Source organism: Lissotriton helveticus, chromosome 4_1, assembly GCF_964261635.1.
Source record: "Lissotriton helveticus chromosome 4_1, aLisHel1.1, whole genome shotgun sequence".
In the NCBI taxonomy this organism is placed as follows: domain Eukaryota; kingdom Metazoa; phylum Chordata; class Amphibia; order Caudata; family Salamandridae; genus Lissotriton; species Lissotriton helveticus.
The window spans coordinates 141441514-141458653 of record NC_136063.1 but is presented as its reverse complement, the minus strand read 5'-3'; the positions used below and the strand labels follow the sequence as shown (position 1 = coordinate 141458653).

Sequence of the window (17140 nt, the reverse complement as noted above, 5' to 3'; positions counted from 1 at the left end):
TTCCACTCAATGACAGTCTACGCCCCTCCACTCTAGCACACTAGACTCCACCATATAGCACTTCACTATACAACAATGTCAATGTCAATCTTGTCAATGGGAGTCTACAGCACACCACTGTACTCTTTGCCACTACACAACACACTACTCCAGTCTACAACACTCTACACAACTCTCTCTATGCCTCTCCACCCTACTTTACCGTACTCTATGGGACACTACTACACTCTACTCCACGGTACTCCACTATTACACTGTACACCACTCCTTTGCATGCTACTCTATGTCACTCAACTCTACCATACTGTACCACTCTCTTCTCTATGCCACGTGACAGTACAAAACTGTAATACACTCTGTGACCCTCCACTCTACGACACTTTCTGATACTCTACAACAAGCCAGTCCACTCCACTGTATGACACACCACTCCACTCTACAACACTTTTCCCCACTGTATGCTACGTCAGTCCACTCTACTCCACTCCAATTCATGCCACTTTACAATGCGCTGCTCAACTCTATGCTACACCCCTCCAAAGGACTCCACTCTACTCTACTCCACTGCACAACACTTTACCCCACTCTATGCCACTGTACAACACTCCACTCTACACTGTTTCACTACCATACTCTGCTTCACTCTATGTAACTACACTCTACAAGACTCTACTACACTCTGTGCCATTATACCATACTGTACTCCACTCTATGCCATTACACAACACTACAATCCTCTACTCCACTCTATGCCCCTGCACTCCACTGCACAACACTCTGATCCACGATATGACACTTTCCAACACTCTACTATACACTACTCCACTGTGATGTTCAGGGCCCCACCCCAATTCATGACAGTTTACTCAACTTTACACGGCACCTCGCTACTCTACTGCACTTTACCATTTTCAGAGATTTTAACCCTTTGGATGTGTCAGACGCCACGGGTGGCGTGTGCGTCGGACGTCCGGGAGCTGTCCGATTTGCGCACACTTGAAATGTTCCCGCCCTGCGAGAAAATTTCGTCTGCATGCAAAGGGTTAATTTCTACCTTGAAGACAAGGACAACAGGGAGACAGGGACTCTCCTAGACACATTGGGAGTCGTAGGCCTAACTCAACAGGTAAATGTAAATGTAAATGTATGTGTACTTGTAAAGCGCACTGCGACTCCAAGGAGTATCCTGGCGCTGAAGACCGCTGGGGAACCCGTCCTGGTTTTCCCTGTGAGATGGTCCCTTTCTGGGTATCTCCAAGGTGAAACCAGGCATCCCCGGCGTCTGTGGGGGGCCGTTGTAGAGATGAGGCAAGCTTAATGCCCAGAGTTGCCGAGTGTGTTCCCTGATTAGAGTAGGCACCGAGGCGAGAATTATCGAGTCCATTTTGACCCTGGTCCACGACCCTGCCGCGTCGGGAATTGAACCCTGGTCCCAGGCCGTTCTCTGCTTACGGGTCTGCCGCCTCTAACCAGTGAGCCACACCACTCCACATTGTTCTCCCAGCCTGCCTCTGTCACAGTGCTGTGTGCTCCCAGTGGTGAGGAGCAAGTGGGAAAGTGTCCTGCGAGGAGGGTGTGGGGGGAAGGAAGCTGCTCACCCCCTAGGACACCAGTCTCTCAGGAATGATGTCAACAGTTCAGTACCTTCCCTGATTGGTTCACTGTGCTGTAAAGGATTTGCAGTAACGTGTTTCAGTCCGTAGTGTCAAAGGCAGCCAAGAGCCTTCAGAGGGTAAATGTAAATGTAGTATACTTGTAAAGCGCACAGCTGCCCCAGCAACGGGGCGTCCCGGCGCTGTATAACTCTGGGGAACCCGTCCTGGCTTTCCCTGTGGGATGGTCCCTTGCTGGGAGTCCCCAAGGTGGAGCCAGGCATCCCCGGAATTGGTGGGGCCGTTGTGGAGTTTAGGCAAGCTAATGCCCAGAGTTGCCGAGTGGAACCCCTGATTAGAGTAAGCACCAAAGCGAGAATTATCAAGTCCGCTGACCAAGGTCCACGACCCTGCCGCGTCGGGAATTGAACCCTGGTCCCGGGCTGACTTCTGCTCTCAGGCCTGCCACCTCTAACCAGTGAGCCACACTACTCCACCAGGGTGAAAGAAGCTGTGGCACGAAGGCCTTTCATCTACAATAGGAATATCCAGCATAGTTCTAGATCCATTCTAGTTTTTCACAATAATCAATAAATGTGTAAATGAGTTCCATTTAGATTCATTGCATGTAAATGTATCTTACTTGGATATCCCGAAGATCTGGCATGGATCAGGCATCCCAGGACTTTTGATACACAGCCCTATCCTAGGGCACCCACTGCAAGATTGCTTTGGATCTAAAGCCATTCCCCCTTCTTTTCTCGACTTCCTTTATTGCTACCAGTTGCCCTGCCCTTTGCTTAGAGTCACTCACTGCCTAGGCAGAGGGGTTAAATTCTGTTTCCTATGCTACACACTAGGCTCATGAGGCAGGATCTTCCTACTAACTCCATCCATAAATTATGCCTTACGATGCTGCATAGATGACACACACACACGCGCACACACACACACACGCGCACACACACACACACACACACACACACACACACGCGCACACACACACACACACACACACACGCGCACACACACACACGCACACACACGCGCGCACACACACACACACACACACACGCGCACACACACACTTATTTTCCCTTTATATTATGTGTAGTATAATTCAGGCTTTACACTTTGAGATTGCTTTTAAAAAAAAACTAATGTTAAGATGTGATCAATGTCCCCACCAATTTACAACGTCTGAACAATTATAGCCTAATTAAGCCGATTGCTCACACGTAAAAGATAGGAATGCAAATATATTTAAAAATATTGGCTTGCTCTTGTCTAACTCTTGAATTAAACGCATCATCGCTCGCACTTGGATTGCACAAAGCGAGTTGTAAAAGCGTGTTAACTATACGGGTGCATAGACAATGCGTGAACCTTCAAGAAAGGCGCCTGCAGTGCCGGCTGAAATACTGTAATTGTTCATCAAATTCTAAAGTAGGTTGCCAGAAAGACAATGAGGAGGTGGGAGGATTGCGAGTTTCAGAGTGGTTCACCCCTTGAGATGTGTCATCATCTTCTCAGCCCCCACAAAGTCCTCTTTATCTGAAATGTGCCGGTGGGCCTACATACCTCTTGTTTAAGTAAAAGCATTCTTCTACACACACGTACCTTGATCACACAACCCCCTCCTTCCTCGCTCTATATCTCCTGAAACCTATTAATTACTATTATAATCCAAGAAGTGATTGTGTTAGGGGGGTTAAGGTGCCCTCCCTGTAACATATGCACACATCAGAGTTTCAATGTATGATCAAGATCTCTACACCAGTGGTTCTCAACATCTTGACTTCTGGGGTCCCCCACCTAATCATTACTGGAACTCTGGAACCCCACTAAATCATTATTGGAATCTGTGAACCCCCCACTGAGCCATTAGTGAAAGCCGGGGAGCCCGGCCTAAGCATGGTTGATGATTTGTAACGTAAAACTGTTAAAAAAAGATGCAGAAAAACATATCAATAAAAAAATTAACATTTAATTTTAATAGAAAGGTTGGAACTTTTCTAAATTCCATTGAGACCACTCATTGTCCGTACTATATTCTGTTTGATGCACTTGCTCCCATGATTCAATCTGCGGATACTAATTTAATTTCTATCCACCAATTTCAAATTCCTCCACATTTACAGTATGTTTCAAAATGTTCAATTGTACATTTAGATTCTTTATTCATATACACTTTATTATTCTGCTCACATTATTTAATTTTCTAAGTAGTCGCGGACCCCCTGAGGAGGCTACATGGACCACCATGGGTCCCCGGACCACAGGTTGGGAACCACTGCTCTACACTACGGCAAGTGTGTTGGCATTTGTATGCATCAGACATCAGGGTTATGTGGTAAGGCTACACTGCTGGTCGACTGCTGCCCATGATCCCTACTACCCATGCATGCAATCTTGTCATAAGGCTATTGAAGGAACTTTGAAATTGGCTGCAAGGGTGCAGGAGATACTAACGGCCTTATTTATGACCCCATGCGTCACTTTTAAGCCGCTGGTGCGTCACTTTTTGTGACGCACCAGCAGCGTAAAAAATGTGACTTGTTGCAGCATATTTACTAAGTGACGCATCTAGCTAGATGCGTCACTTTGTAAACCCCTGCGCTACATTATACCTGCACCAGGTATAATGTATGCAGGGAGGGCGTTCTGACGCAAGAAAGGGTCATAGAAGGGACGCAGTGTGATCTATAAGATTTCACTGCACCACTTCGAGGATGCAAATGCGTCAATATATTACGCCTGCTTCACAGCAGGCGTAAGACTGACGCAGGCCCTTTTACATGGGGCTTGCCCCATGTGAAAGGATGCATTGCTGGGGTTGCGTCACCTTTGTGACACACTCCAGCAGTGTGTCACTTTTGCGCCATACAGATATGTCAGAATTACTGACGTATCTGTAACTCCTTGCGCCATGATGCGTCATACAGTAAATATGACGCAACAATCATGTCGTAAGGAGTGCGCACTGAGAAGTGACGCATCACTTCTCATAAATTAGGTCCTACATATCTGAGGGGGACATGAACAGCCTTGAGGAAAGCCGAGCAAGAGGTCTGGCTTAGCTCGAAGGGCCATTCCATGAGCCGAGCCATCACAAGATGTAAATCAGGCAACAAATACCATGAAGAAAAAATACAAACACTTTGAAATGTGTTTGTCAACCTTTCAATGTCTCAAGTAAGTACGCCCTGAATTTAGTGGCATTTATTGAAAATATTTTTTTAACCAATAGCCATCCAAGAAAACACCCATGCTCTGAGGACATTGCCACCAGTTACCCAAAATGTGTCTGTTTGTCGTATTCTTTATTTATGCAGCCTTTAATGCTATTGAATGTGAAACAAGATAATTTAATATTAACCATACGGAAGTGAGGTTTCTGTAGAGTGCAGATCATGTACTAAGTTACTTCAATTTGCTCTCAAGCTCGATGGCGAAAGAGAATGATACATAGTGAAGTAAAGCGATAAACTCTAGCTCACACATTTGGCCACGAGAGAAAGCTGGGATTTAAGTATAGGTTTCCATATTGTGCTGTTCAAAGACTGTACGGTTACATCTTTCTCCCTCCTATTTAACATTAAAGTTCAGTGCTGTGTGTTCAGCTATTTCAGTTAAATTAGTGTTAGATTATGGAGTTTTCTTGAGTAATAATAATGGTTACTGTACGCAGTTAATTAAAACGATTACAATTGTTTAACAAAACAAGCATTTACAATGCAATAGGTCTTGCAGCATTAAAATTTGAGTTACTGGCATTGCAAATGACAATGCTTTGCATAAATTTCTTTATTTTTTATTTGCAATTGGTATATAAACATTGTTTGTGAATGGTATTTTTCATTGTGAGGTCACAAGTTTCCCGCTTCACCACTCCCTAGAATTAAAGAAAAGTTGTGCAACCCTTTGTAGGTCGGACGGGGATTTCTATAGTCAAATGATCAGGTCATCACGGAGGGTACACGAAAAAAGAGCAGAAGCGAGCTAACGGTGAGGTTGTACAAGATGACTGAGACACTGCGACAGATCTAGGGCAGGGTCAGTTTGTGCTTGACGAGTGATGCGCTGACCCCATTTGCCTTTCAGAGGCAGTTGAGTGTACCACAGTGTACCCATGTATGCGCAAGCTACTTTTCACATGGCAGTGCATACAAAGTATTCCACTTCGGCACACACACTCACGAGGCGGGACACACACTAGACGTTATCTTTACCTCGGTTCATGGTCTCAATCTCAAAGAAACTCTCAGTTTGACATGGTCAGACCACCCACTAATTAAGTTCAATCTTCCAGACATTACTGTCGGGCTTGGGGGTAACTCCAAGATCCCTGTCTCCACCCATATAGAGTGGAGTAAAATGGATGAAATGACCCTCCGTACACATTTGGGGAGCTCACAGCCACAATTAAATGGTCACTCAGAAATAGCTGCCACCAAATACACTGAGTGGCTCAATGAAGCTGTTAAAGCCTCAGTACCCACAAAGAAATCGGCAGGGAATAGGAGCACCCTCTGCCCACTGGTTTTCTGACGCACTACGAAAAGAAAAGCAAAAATTTCATTGACTAGAAAGGTGGTGGCGAGCAAATTATCACCCACCTGAGAGGAAAGCGTACAAAACTGCTCTAACACAATATAAAAATGTACTGATATTAGGAGAGAGATATTAGGAAATTCTCTAAAGCACTATTTGCAGCAGTAAATAAACTTACCATACCCAAAAATACAGGGTTCAAGGGCAACCAAAAGTTCTGTGACGACATCGCAGCTGCTTTTAAAACCAAAGTCCTGACCATTTTTAAGATCTTTGAGGACACATTAGTCCACCTCCCCACCACTCTACCTACAAGCCCTGCATCTGAAAACACTACCCTGCTTAACTTCTCCCTCACTTCATCTGAAGCAGTGGAAAAATATATATATAAAAAGTTAAGTCGGGATCTACCTCTGAACCATGCCCGCCGGCATTTCTGATAGAAATAGCGGATCTGGTGAGCCCCGGGCTCACAGAAATTTTTTATTCTATGTTTGACTCTGGCAATTTTCCTTCCCTGTGGAAAGATACCTCCATCCTCCCGCTGCTTAAAAAACCCATTCTGGATGCTGCTAACCCGAACAACTATCCACCAATAGCCCGGTTGCCGTTGCCAGCCAAAATAAAAGACAAAATCATAAATATTCAATGAACACAATTTATTCTTGAAAATAACCTGTTGGATCACTCCCATTTTGGTTTCCGCCAAGAGCACAGCACGGAAACTGCACTTATGAAAGCCGGATGTATGACGTTACAACGCATACTTTTACAACGCCTACCTTTACATCATAAGTTTTACAACGCATACCATTACACCGCATAATGCTTTTGGGCGCTGGATAGTGAATAGTTTAATTTACTATTCCAACTCCAGTCCCCGTGGATAGTAGGGAAGGTGTTGGATAGTACATTAAACCTATTCCCTATCCTAGAGCGCCCCCCAGCGCTATGCGTTGTAATGGTTTGCGTTGTAAAAGTTGCGTTGTAATGGTAGTTTGTTGTAAAAGTTTCGTTGTAAAGGCTGTATACCATGAAAGCCACTGAGGAGATCAGAGCGGTGATGGATGGAGGAGGCAAAGCCGCCCTTGTGCTCCTCGGTCTGTCAGCCGCTTTCGATACAGTTGACCACTCTCTCCTGGAACAGCGATTGGAGTGGCGGTGGGCCAGAGGCACGGCTCTAGCCCAACTGTCCTCCTTTCTTAAGGATAGGAGATTAACAGTTTCGGTTGTGGGTATTTTTCAGAGCCTTACACCCTCCCGTGCAGAGTACTACAGGGCTCCTCCTTGAGCCCTACTCTTTTTAATGTCTATATCTCTGAACTGGCTCCTCTGATCCGTTTACTTTGGGTTTAGTCTGAAGTCGTATGCCGACAACACCCAGATAGTGGTGGCGGCTTATAAAAATCAGGCTCCCCCATTTCAACAATTTCAAAACTGTATGTGTACCATAAACATATGGATGAGTACACATTGTCTCAAACTTAACTCTGAAAAAACATAGGTCCTGATTTTTGGCAATATGCAGCCAAACTAGGGTAATCTGTGGTTGCCGGCAGAGATGGGAGAACCACTAAAACCAGCGGTCAAGGCTAATAACCTTGGAGTATGGTTTGATAAAAACTATCGCTTTCTCAGAAGACAAATGCAACTGTCTCCGCCCCCCACATTCTTATCAAGAAAATAAGGAAGATCTTTCCTTATATTCCTGTGGACACCAGAAAAACTGCGGTAACTTTGTGAATCCAGTCCAAACTGGATTACTGCAACAGGCATTACTTGAACATACAGAAACAGTGTTTAAACAAGCATTTACAATGCAATGGTTTTGCCTTTGACAAAGTTAGAGCGATTGGCATTGTCAATGACAAATTTTTTATTTATGTGTTGGTTTTGAAAACAGATAAATTAATGCCATTGTCATTTACAATGCCAATAGCATAATCTCACGCAAATGGACGATGGTTACAAAAAATTTTGAAAAGTGCTCTATAGAATCAGGAGGAGTTGGGGAGGGATAATGAATAGAGATAGAGCCAAGAAGGAAAAACAAATTAGGGTGAGAGAGAGTGGTGCATTGGAGAGAGTTAGCAGTGTGTTGAAGGGAGAGTGAGTGACGGGATGAGAGAATGAGCAGAAGAAAGAGAGGCAGTGAGAGAAGGAGAGTGTGGTGAAAGGGAAGAGTGAGTGACGGGATGAGAGTATGAGCAGAAGAGAGAGAGGCGGTGAGAGAAGGAGAGTGTGGTGAAAGGGAAGAGTGAGTGACGGGATGAGAGTATGAGCAGAAGAGAGAGAGGCGGTGAGAGAAGGAGAGTGTGGTGAAAGGGAAGAGTGAGTGACGGGATGAGAGTATGAGCAGAAGAGAGAGGCAGTGAGAGAAGGAGAGTGTGGTGAAAGGGAAGAGTGAGTGACGGGATGAGAGTATGAGCAGAAGAGAGAGAGGCGGTGAGAGAAGGAGAGTGTGGTGAAAGGGAAGAGTGAGTGACGGGATGAGAGTATGAGCAGAAGAGAGAGAGTCAGTGAGAGAAGGAGAGTGTGGTGAAAGGGAAGAGTGAGTGACGGGATGAGAGTAAGAGCAGAAGAGAGAGAGGCGGTGAGAGAAGGAGAGTGTGGTGAAAGGGAAGAGTGAGTGACGGGATGAGAGTATGAGCAGAAGAGAGAGAGGCAGTGAGAGAAGGAGAGTGTGGTGAAAGGGAAGAGTGAGTGACGGGATGAGAGTATGAGCAGAAGAGAGAGAGGCAGTGAGAGAAGGAGAGTGTGGTGAAAGGGAAGAGTGAGTGACGGGCTTCCGAAGATCACACGCGGTCCCTCGCCTCATGATTGGTTTCCCTGTGGCTCACATTACCCAGAGCAGGGCTGCTCCCCAGTGTGAGGGATCGCGGATTGCAGTGGTGCTGGTGGTGGGCGTCTGTGGGGCCCCTCCCCGCCTGCTGCCCCCCCTCCCTGAAGTGTATGCATCTCAGCTGGAGCCGCAGCTTGTCACACTTCACTCCCCCTCCCTCCTGCACCCCCGCCCCAGGCCCTCTCAGCTGGCTCACGTAGTGCCGCACAATCCCGGACAAGGAATGCTTATCGCCGTGCCTGATCTGGAAAGAAGAAAAAGAGTTGGTGTGCCTCTCTGTGGTGGGGTATTCCCTTTAAAGGACGAGTTCCCTCACCGACCAAAGGTAGCATGCTTTATCATTGGGAACCTCGTCGCACAGTGATGCCTAGTCCCAAAGATAAAGCAAGTATTGTCTAAAAGAAACCGGTTACGTTTTCAAACCTATGGCTCTCTGCTCCTAGTAAAGGAGTTGAGGGTCTAGCACTTACTCCACTAAGATGTTTGCAAACATGATCTGATAAACTCCAAAGTCTAAGGTTAACTATTTATTTGGAGTTTTTGTAGAGCACTAACAACCACAAATTGCTACCCAATTAAAAGGTTCTGTAGCTAATATGTTTTAAATGAAATATTAGGTAGTGAGTTGAACAACTGCAGAGGTAGTGCAGATGTAAGAATTGTAGTCGATCCTCCCATTGAAAGACAACTCGCAAGGCTTGTTGTGATAATTGTAAATCAACGAAAAGACAACCCTGTTCTTCTCTAATATGAAGATAACCAAGGGCGCGTAGTAATTCTCGGGACGTGAGCTGGAAGTTGGTTTTACTTCTGGCTATGGCCTGAAGAACGTTACTTAAAGAAGCTTTACTATATGGCTTTGATTTGTCTATCATAACAATCTTTCGGATTACTGATTCCTATACAGATGACTATATTATTTCATTCCGACTATTGAATTCTATCAGAATGACCACGTGCTCTTGGTTATCTTCATATCAGAGAAAGACAGGGTTGTCTTTTTGTTGATTTACAATTATCGCTACAAGCCTTGAGAAAGTCGCCTATCGACTAAACACGTGTTTGCTTGTCATACCGAAGTGTCAACACGCTTGAATATCTACGTTTAGGCCCATAATAAACATTTTTTGTAATGATTCCTGCTTAGATTACTTGTTTTTTAACTTATCCCATCAAGTTTCCAAAGTATAGATATTTACAGTATTGATCTAATGTATTAGAACCAAGCAGCCTCTTTATTTAGAAGCAACACCTTTGGGGTTTGTTTACAAACATGTTGGTACACGGATATGCTGCACTTGTCACGTGAAGGAAATATGACTGATGAAGACCAGTGATGTACTCAAGTCTAAAGAAGATTTGATGGCTTGCATCTTGGTATTCGAGTGGAATTCAGGGCGCAGGGGAAATGTTAGCATCACTTTCTTAATGTTCAGCCACATGCTTTGCTTTATGTAAAAAAAAAATCAGAAATTCTTGTTGAGCAGCTGTGGTGAAAAGTGCCTTAGTTTTTATAAACATGACACACACAAAAATACAATCAAGACGCCAGGCAAGTTTGACTGCCATACCTGAGGAAAAGCACAGCACGGAAACCAAGTAGCGTAACTTCCCCAAACTTATGACGGTTGGTGCAAAGAACATGCATTCATCATCAGGGTGAGCTAGCAGGAGCAATACATGCCTAGGCCCTTCAGGAAAGAAAACACTTGGACTCATTTGGCATTGGACAAGCCCTCTGGAACTTTCAGCATTTTGGGCGTAGGACGTCTCTGGTCCTGGGGTACACAGCTTCTCTGGGCTCCTCTGGGAGATGGCATAGGTGGGGAAGCCACAGCTGTCTCTGCATGGGTCTCTCTGCTTTTCGTGGACTCCGTGACTCCTAGATCTTCCGCATCCTCCTGGGTCAGGGACCTCGACTGTGTCCCGAGAGGCGCAGTGGGGCGTCTTCGAACAGGGGGCATTAGGAGGCTTATCAAAGTACTCCGAGTAGAGGGCTGGAGAGTTTTCTGGATGTTTCTGGGAGGGGACACCGGGCCTCCCGTGGCACTTACTAGGGGATAGCCCGGTTTCCCCTGGATTCTCTGGGGAGATACAAGGCCCCTCTTTGTTTACCGGGAAGGGGATAGAGTTCCGATTCTTCTTCGAGTAGGGGATGCTCGAAGTCTCAAGGCCCATCTCGAAGGGGACACAGGGCATTTCAAGGCTCTCCTGGTGGGTGACACCGGGCCCCTCCGAGGTATCCTGGCAGGGGATACTGGACCTCTCAGACCTTTCCGGGCTGGAGACACCAAGACTCTCGGCGTTTTCCTCGTAGGGGACAATCGCCCGTGGAACCTCTGGCTTCCAGCGGAGGGGTACATCGGTGTCTTCCGGACAGGGGAAATTGTGGCTCTTACGGCTCTTCTGGGAGAAGGGACTGGTCCTCTTAAGGCATTCCGGGCCGGAGACGTGGGGCCTCTCCGACGTGGGGACACGGAGCAGCAGCCCGAAGTAACTGCGGGATTGGGGGTGGCAGGGGGTAGTGCTGGGTTTAGAGGAAGAGGGGCTGTGCGTCCTGGCAGCCTTCCAGTTCTCCGCTGGAATCTTAATTTAAGTCCGTTCGGTTAAATCCCCGGTCCCCATGAGGCCGGGGTTGGCAGAGGGCGTTGCTTGGAGAGGGAAGCTTGTCTGAGGAGAAATCCGTGGCGCAGTTAGAACGCAGTTAATGTCCACGTCAGAAGACCCGGCTACAGGATTCTCACTCTGGGAGGGCCCTGAAAACATCTAGGAGGGCCATGAAAATGAGTGGGGGAAGCTGGCAAAAATCAACAAAGGCTTACGAGATACAAGGAGGGGGGGGAGAGCGGGAGGGGGGCGGGAACGGCCACGGGAGAGCGGGAGGGGGGCGGGAACGGCCACACACTGACGGGAGAGCGGGAGGGGGGCGGGAACGGCCACACACTGGCGGGAAACGAACCAACAGCGGGAGGGGGGGACAGGAAAGGGAAGACTCACCTGGACTTCCTCGGCCGGCGAAACAAACCTCGACGAGCCCGCAAAAACGCCCCGCCCACCGAGTGAACACGTCTACATGACGTGAGCAAGGGAAAAATTCTCGGGAACGCCCCCGAATCTGGTCCGGCCTTTGACGGACAGATCCGGCTCCCAATGGCTAGCCTCCATTTATGGAGCTAGCCAATGGGAGGAGGGGGCGGATACCCGACCCCACATAGAGAGAGATAGAGATATCATTAGATTTTGCTAGCGCATGCGTACTTCGTACGCATTGCGTAGGCAAAACCTAAAAAGCTTGAGATGGTTCAAAACTCAGCAGCATGTTTACTGGTCAACATCCCCAGGGGCAAATCTGTTTCTATAGAGATTCGCAACTTGCACTGGCTTCCTGTGTCACAACTCATCAAATTCAAGGCTCTGTGTTTGGTGTATAAAGCACTGAACCACACAGGTCCTTCCTTTCTGCAAAACCTTTTGTCTGGTATGAACCAACGAGACACCTCCGTTCCAAAGGCCCAGACACTTGACACTGCCCAGAATTTGAACATCGTACTGGGGTGGCTGCAGCTTTGACTACGCCACCTCTAAACTCTGGAACTCTCTTCCGAGTGAGCTCAGAAGTGAGAGCTCCCTCTCCACCTTCAGGAAAGGACTAAAAACCTGGTTGTTCCTGAATTAGATGTTAGAGCGGGCTTACTGTGTCCTCAGCACCAAGACACCTCCGGGTATTCGTGCTCTCTATAAATCCAGCTAACATTAACATTCACATTCTACACCACTTTACTGTACAATACACCTCTCTACTCTATGACACTTTACTCCACTATAAGCTACACCATGCCACTCCACTCTACTCCACTCCGCTCTACTCTACACTTCAACACTACATTGTACGAAACTCTTCTCTCCTCTACTGCACAACACTCCACTCAATGACACGCCACTCAACAACATTGGACTCTTCGATTTGAAACAAAAAACTATTAAAATTCAATGAAAAAAGTAAAGGTTGAACCTTAGTTATAGTTAGGAAAGCTAAATGTATTCTTTCTATAGAAACCAAACTTAAACAACACAAACATTTGAAATTCTAAAGTTATAGTTGTACCTTAAATATATTATTTATGAACCATGTTTAAATTATGATAACTTTATTTATTCTTTACAAACAAACCAAAAATAAACTACACAAACATTAGAAATTCTAAAGTTATGCTATACCTTAAATTTATAATTTACGCAACAATTTCAAATTATTTTAACTCATGCACCTCCATGCACAGTGTATTGAACTCTGTAGCCAAACTACATTAACTAAACTCACCACGCTACCATGCCCTGTGTTCTCACAAATTATGTGATTTGCGATGTCATAAGTGGTTTGTATATGGTATTATTTCAGATGGTATTAGTGATGTAATATGAAAGGGTATAAGCAGTGTATGTCAAAGGTATGAGTTATAGTAACATTTTCTATGCCTGGATCACTTCAAATGTGAATTTTATGGGTTTGGTATCTCATTTAAGATACATCTGATTTTAGGAACTGATTTGAGTATGTTTTGCAAATTGTCTATGTTAAGATCCAATAGAATTCTACAAATCTGCAGCTACAGCCATTAATGCATGAATATGGATTTACTGCACTGACAACATAATCCATCATCTACTAAATAACTTAGAGATTCCAATAACAATCCTCTCTAGCTTCGGTGGATCAATAGTTACTATAACATAAAAAGCATTTGCAATGCTATAGTTCTTGCATTCACGCGAGTTTGAGCTATTGACATTGTAAATGACAATGCTTTTCATTCATGTTTTGGGTTTTAAAACATAAATGTAATACATTGTCATTTACAATACTAATAGCTTAAACTCTCGCAAATGCGAAACCTATTGCATTACAATAAAGAGCCTTCTCAACCGCTTGTTAGATTGTAAATATCAGAGGAAGAGACCGGCCTGCGACGTAGTGATAAATAGTGCAGTAAAGAAGATGTGAAAGTGTTGTAAATTACACAGACACAAAGTGTGAAGTGAGAGTTACATATGATCCAAGCTATAAACACTAACAAAGTGCTCCAACACCTTTCACTCTGTGATCACACTGTCAAAGGCTCGGGAGGAAGAGCAGGAAGAGGGGCTATTTCCTGTCCTCTGCGTGATTTGAGTCACAGTGTGGTATTGCATAATGTAATTGCTATCTTTGGCCTAATAAAAAAAACTCACGCTGTCGTAGGGCCCTGGATTCACCTCTTGGTGCAGGGCGGGCTGTGCTTAATGGCAGGCATGGAGGGATGGTCTCGGCTGCAGCTCCGGCCTCATACAGTGTCCCTGCTATTACTAGTGTGTGAGAGGAACTGAGGTAGTGGTATTGGTGGTGGTGGTATTGGTATTGGTGGTGGTGGTATTGGTGGTGGTGGTATTGGGGTGGTGGTACTGGTGGTATTGTTGGTGCTGGTATCAGTGGTATTAGTGGTGGTGGTATTGGTGGTGAGGTGGTGGTGGTATTGGTGGTGGTATTGGTGGTGGTGGCATTGGTGGTGTTGGTGGCGGAATTGGTGGTATTGGTGGTGTTGGTATTGGTGGCGATATTGGTTGTGGTGTTGGTGGTGGTATTGGTGGTGGAGGTGTTGGTGGTGGTGGTGGTGGTATTGCTGGTGATGGAAATGGTGGTGGTGTGGTTATTGGTGGTGTAGGTGGTGGTATTGGTGGTGGAGGTGTTGGTATTGGTGGTGATGATATTGGTGGTGATGGTATTGGTGGTGGTGGTATTGGTGGTGGTATTGGGGTGGTGGTGATGGTATTGGAGGTGGTTGTAGTATTGGTATTATTTGTGGTGGTGGTGATATTGGTGGTGGTATTAGTAGTGGTGATTGTATTCGTGGTGGTAATGGTGGTGGTTGTATTGGTGGCGGTATTGGTGATGGTGGTATTGGCGGTATTGATGATGGTATTGGTAGTGGTGGTATTGGTGGTGGTGCTGGTGGTGGTGGTGGGATGGTATTGGTGGTGGTGGTATTGGTGGTGGTATTGGTGGTGGTATTGATGATGGTATGGCTGGTGGTGATATTGGTGGTGGTGGTATTGTGAGTGGTGTATTGGTGGTGGTGGTATTGGTGTTGGTGATATTGGTGGTGGTGGTGGTATTGGTGTTGGTGATATTGATGGTGGTAATGGTGGTGGTGGTGGTATTGGTGGTGGTGGTTGTATTGGTGGCAATGGTATTGGTGGTGGTGTAATTTGTGGCAGTGGTATTGGTGGTATTGCTGTTGGTAGTCATGGTGGAGGTGGTGGTGGTGGTATTAGTGGTGGTATTGGTGGTGGTATTGGTGGTGGTATTGGTGGTGGTGGTATTGGTGGTGGTGGTATAGGTGATGGTATTAGTTGTGGTATTGGTGGTGATATTGTTGGTAGGGTGGTATTGGTGGTGGTGCTATTGGTGATGGTGGTGGTATTGGTATTGATGGTGGTATTTGTGGTATTTGTGGTGGTGGTATTGGTGGTGGTGATGGTATTGTTAGGGGTGGTAGTATTGGTGGTGGTGGTATTGGTGGTGGTATTGGTGATATTGGTGGTGGTGGTGGTATTGGTGGTGATATTGGTGGTGGTGTTGGTGGTGGTGATATTAATGGTGATGATATTGGTGGTGTTGGTGGTGGTATTGCTGGTGGTGCGGTATTGGTGGTGGTATTAGTGGTGGTGGAGGTGGTTGTATTGGTGGTGGTGGTATTGTTGGTGGTTGTGGTATTGGTGGTGGTGATATTGGTGGTGGTGGTATTGGTGGTGGTCTTATTGGTGGTGGTGGCATTCGTGGTGGTGGTATTGGTGGTGGTATTGTTGTTGGTTGTATTGGTATTTGTGGTGGTGGTATTGGTGGTGGTAGTATTGGTTGTGGTATTTATGGTAATGGTCTTTGGATTGGCGGTGGTGGTATTGGTGGTGGTGGTATTGGTGATAGTGGTGGTATTGGTGTTGGTGTTATTGGTTGTGGTGGTTTTGGTGGTGGTATTGGTAGTGGTGGTATTAGTGGGGGTGGTGGTAGTATTGGTGGTGATGGAATTGGAGGTGGTGTTATTGGTGGTGGTAGAGGTGGTGGTATTGGTGGTGGTGGTGATATTGGTGGTGGTGTTGGTATTATTGGTGGTGGTGGTGTTGGTGGTATTGGTGGTGGTGGTATAGGTGGTGTTGGTGGTGTATTGGTGATATTATTGGTGGTATTGGTGGTATTGGTGGTGGTGGAGGTGGTGGTATTGATGGTGGTGGTATTGGTGGTGGTGCTATTGCATTGGTGATGGTGGTTTTGGTGATGGTGGTTGTATTGGTGGTGGTGGTATTGGTGGTGGCATTGGTGGTGGTGGTATTGGTGGGGGTGGTAGTATTGGTGGTGGTGGTATTGGTGGTGGTGATATTGGTGGTGGTGTTGGTATTGGTGGTGGTATTGGTGGTAGTGGTGGTATTGGTGGTGGTATTGGTGGTGGTGGTATTGGTATTGATGGTGGTATTGGTACTGGTGGAGGTAATGGATTGGTGGTGGTGGTATTTGTGGTGGTATTGGTCGTGGTTTTGGTGGTGGTATTGGTGGTGGTGCTGCTAATATTGGTGGTGATGATGATATTGGTGGTGTTGGTGGTGGTATTGCTTGTGGTGGTGGTATTGGTGGTGGTATTACTGGTGGTGGAGGTGGTTGTATTGGTGGTGGTGGTATTGTTGGTGGTTGTGGTATTGGTGGTGGTGATATTGGTGGTGGTGGTATTGGTGGTGGTGGTATTGTTGGTGGTTGTTTTATTGGTGGTGGTGATATTGGTGGTGGTGGTATTGGTGGTAGTGGTGGTATTGGTGTTGGTGTTATTGGTGGTGGAGGTATTGGTGGTGTTATTGGTAGTGGTGGTATTAGTGGTGGTGGTAGTATTGTTGGTGGTGGAATTGAAGGTTGTGTTATTGGTGGTATTGGTGGTTGTAGATGTGGTGGTATTAATGGTGGTGGTATTAGTGGTGTTGATGGTATTATTGGTGGTGGTGGTATTGGTGGTAGTGGTGGTGGTATTGCTGGTGTTGGTGGTGGTATTTTTGGTGGTAGTGGTGGTATAGGTAGTGGTGGAGGGGGTGGTATTGATGGTGGTGGTGGTATTGGTGGTGGTGATATTGGTGG

General features: G+C 46.1%; 1 protein-coding gene across 1 annotated transcript in view; it reads right to left on the bottom strand.

Moving 5' to 3' along the window:
• PLEC (plectin) overlaps positions 1-17140 on the bottom strand; it is a 1130647-nt gene that overhangs the window by 1076214 nt on the left and 37293 nt on the right. The window lies entirely within an intron of this gene.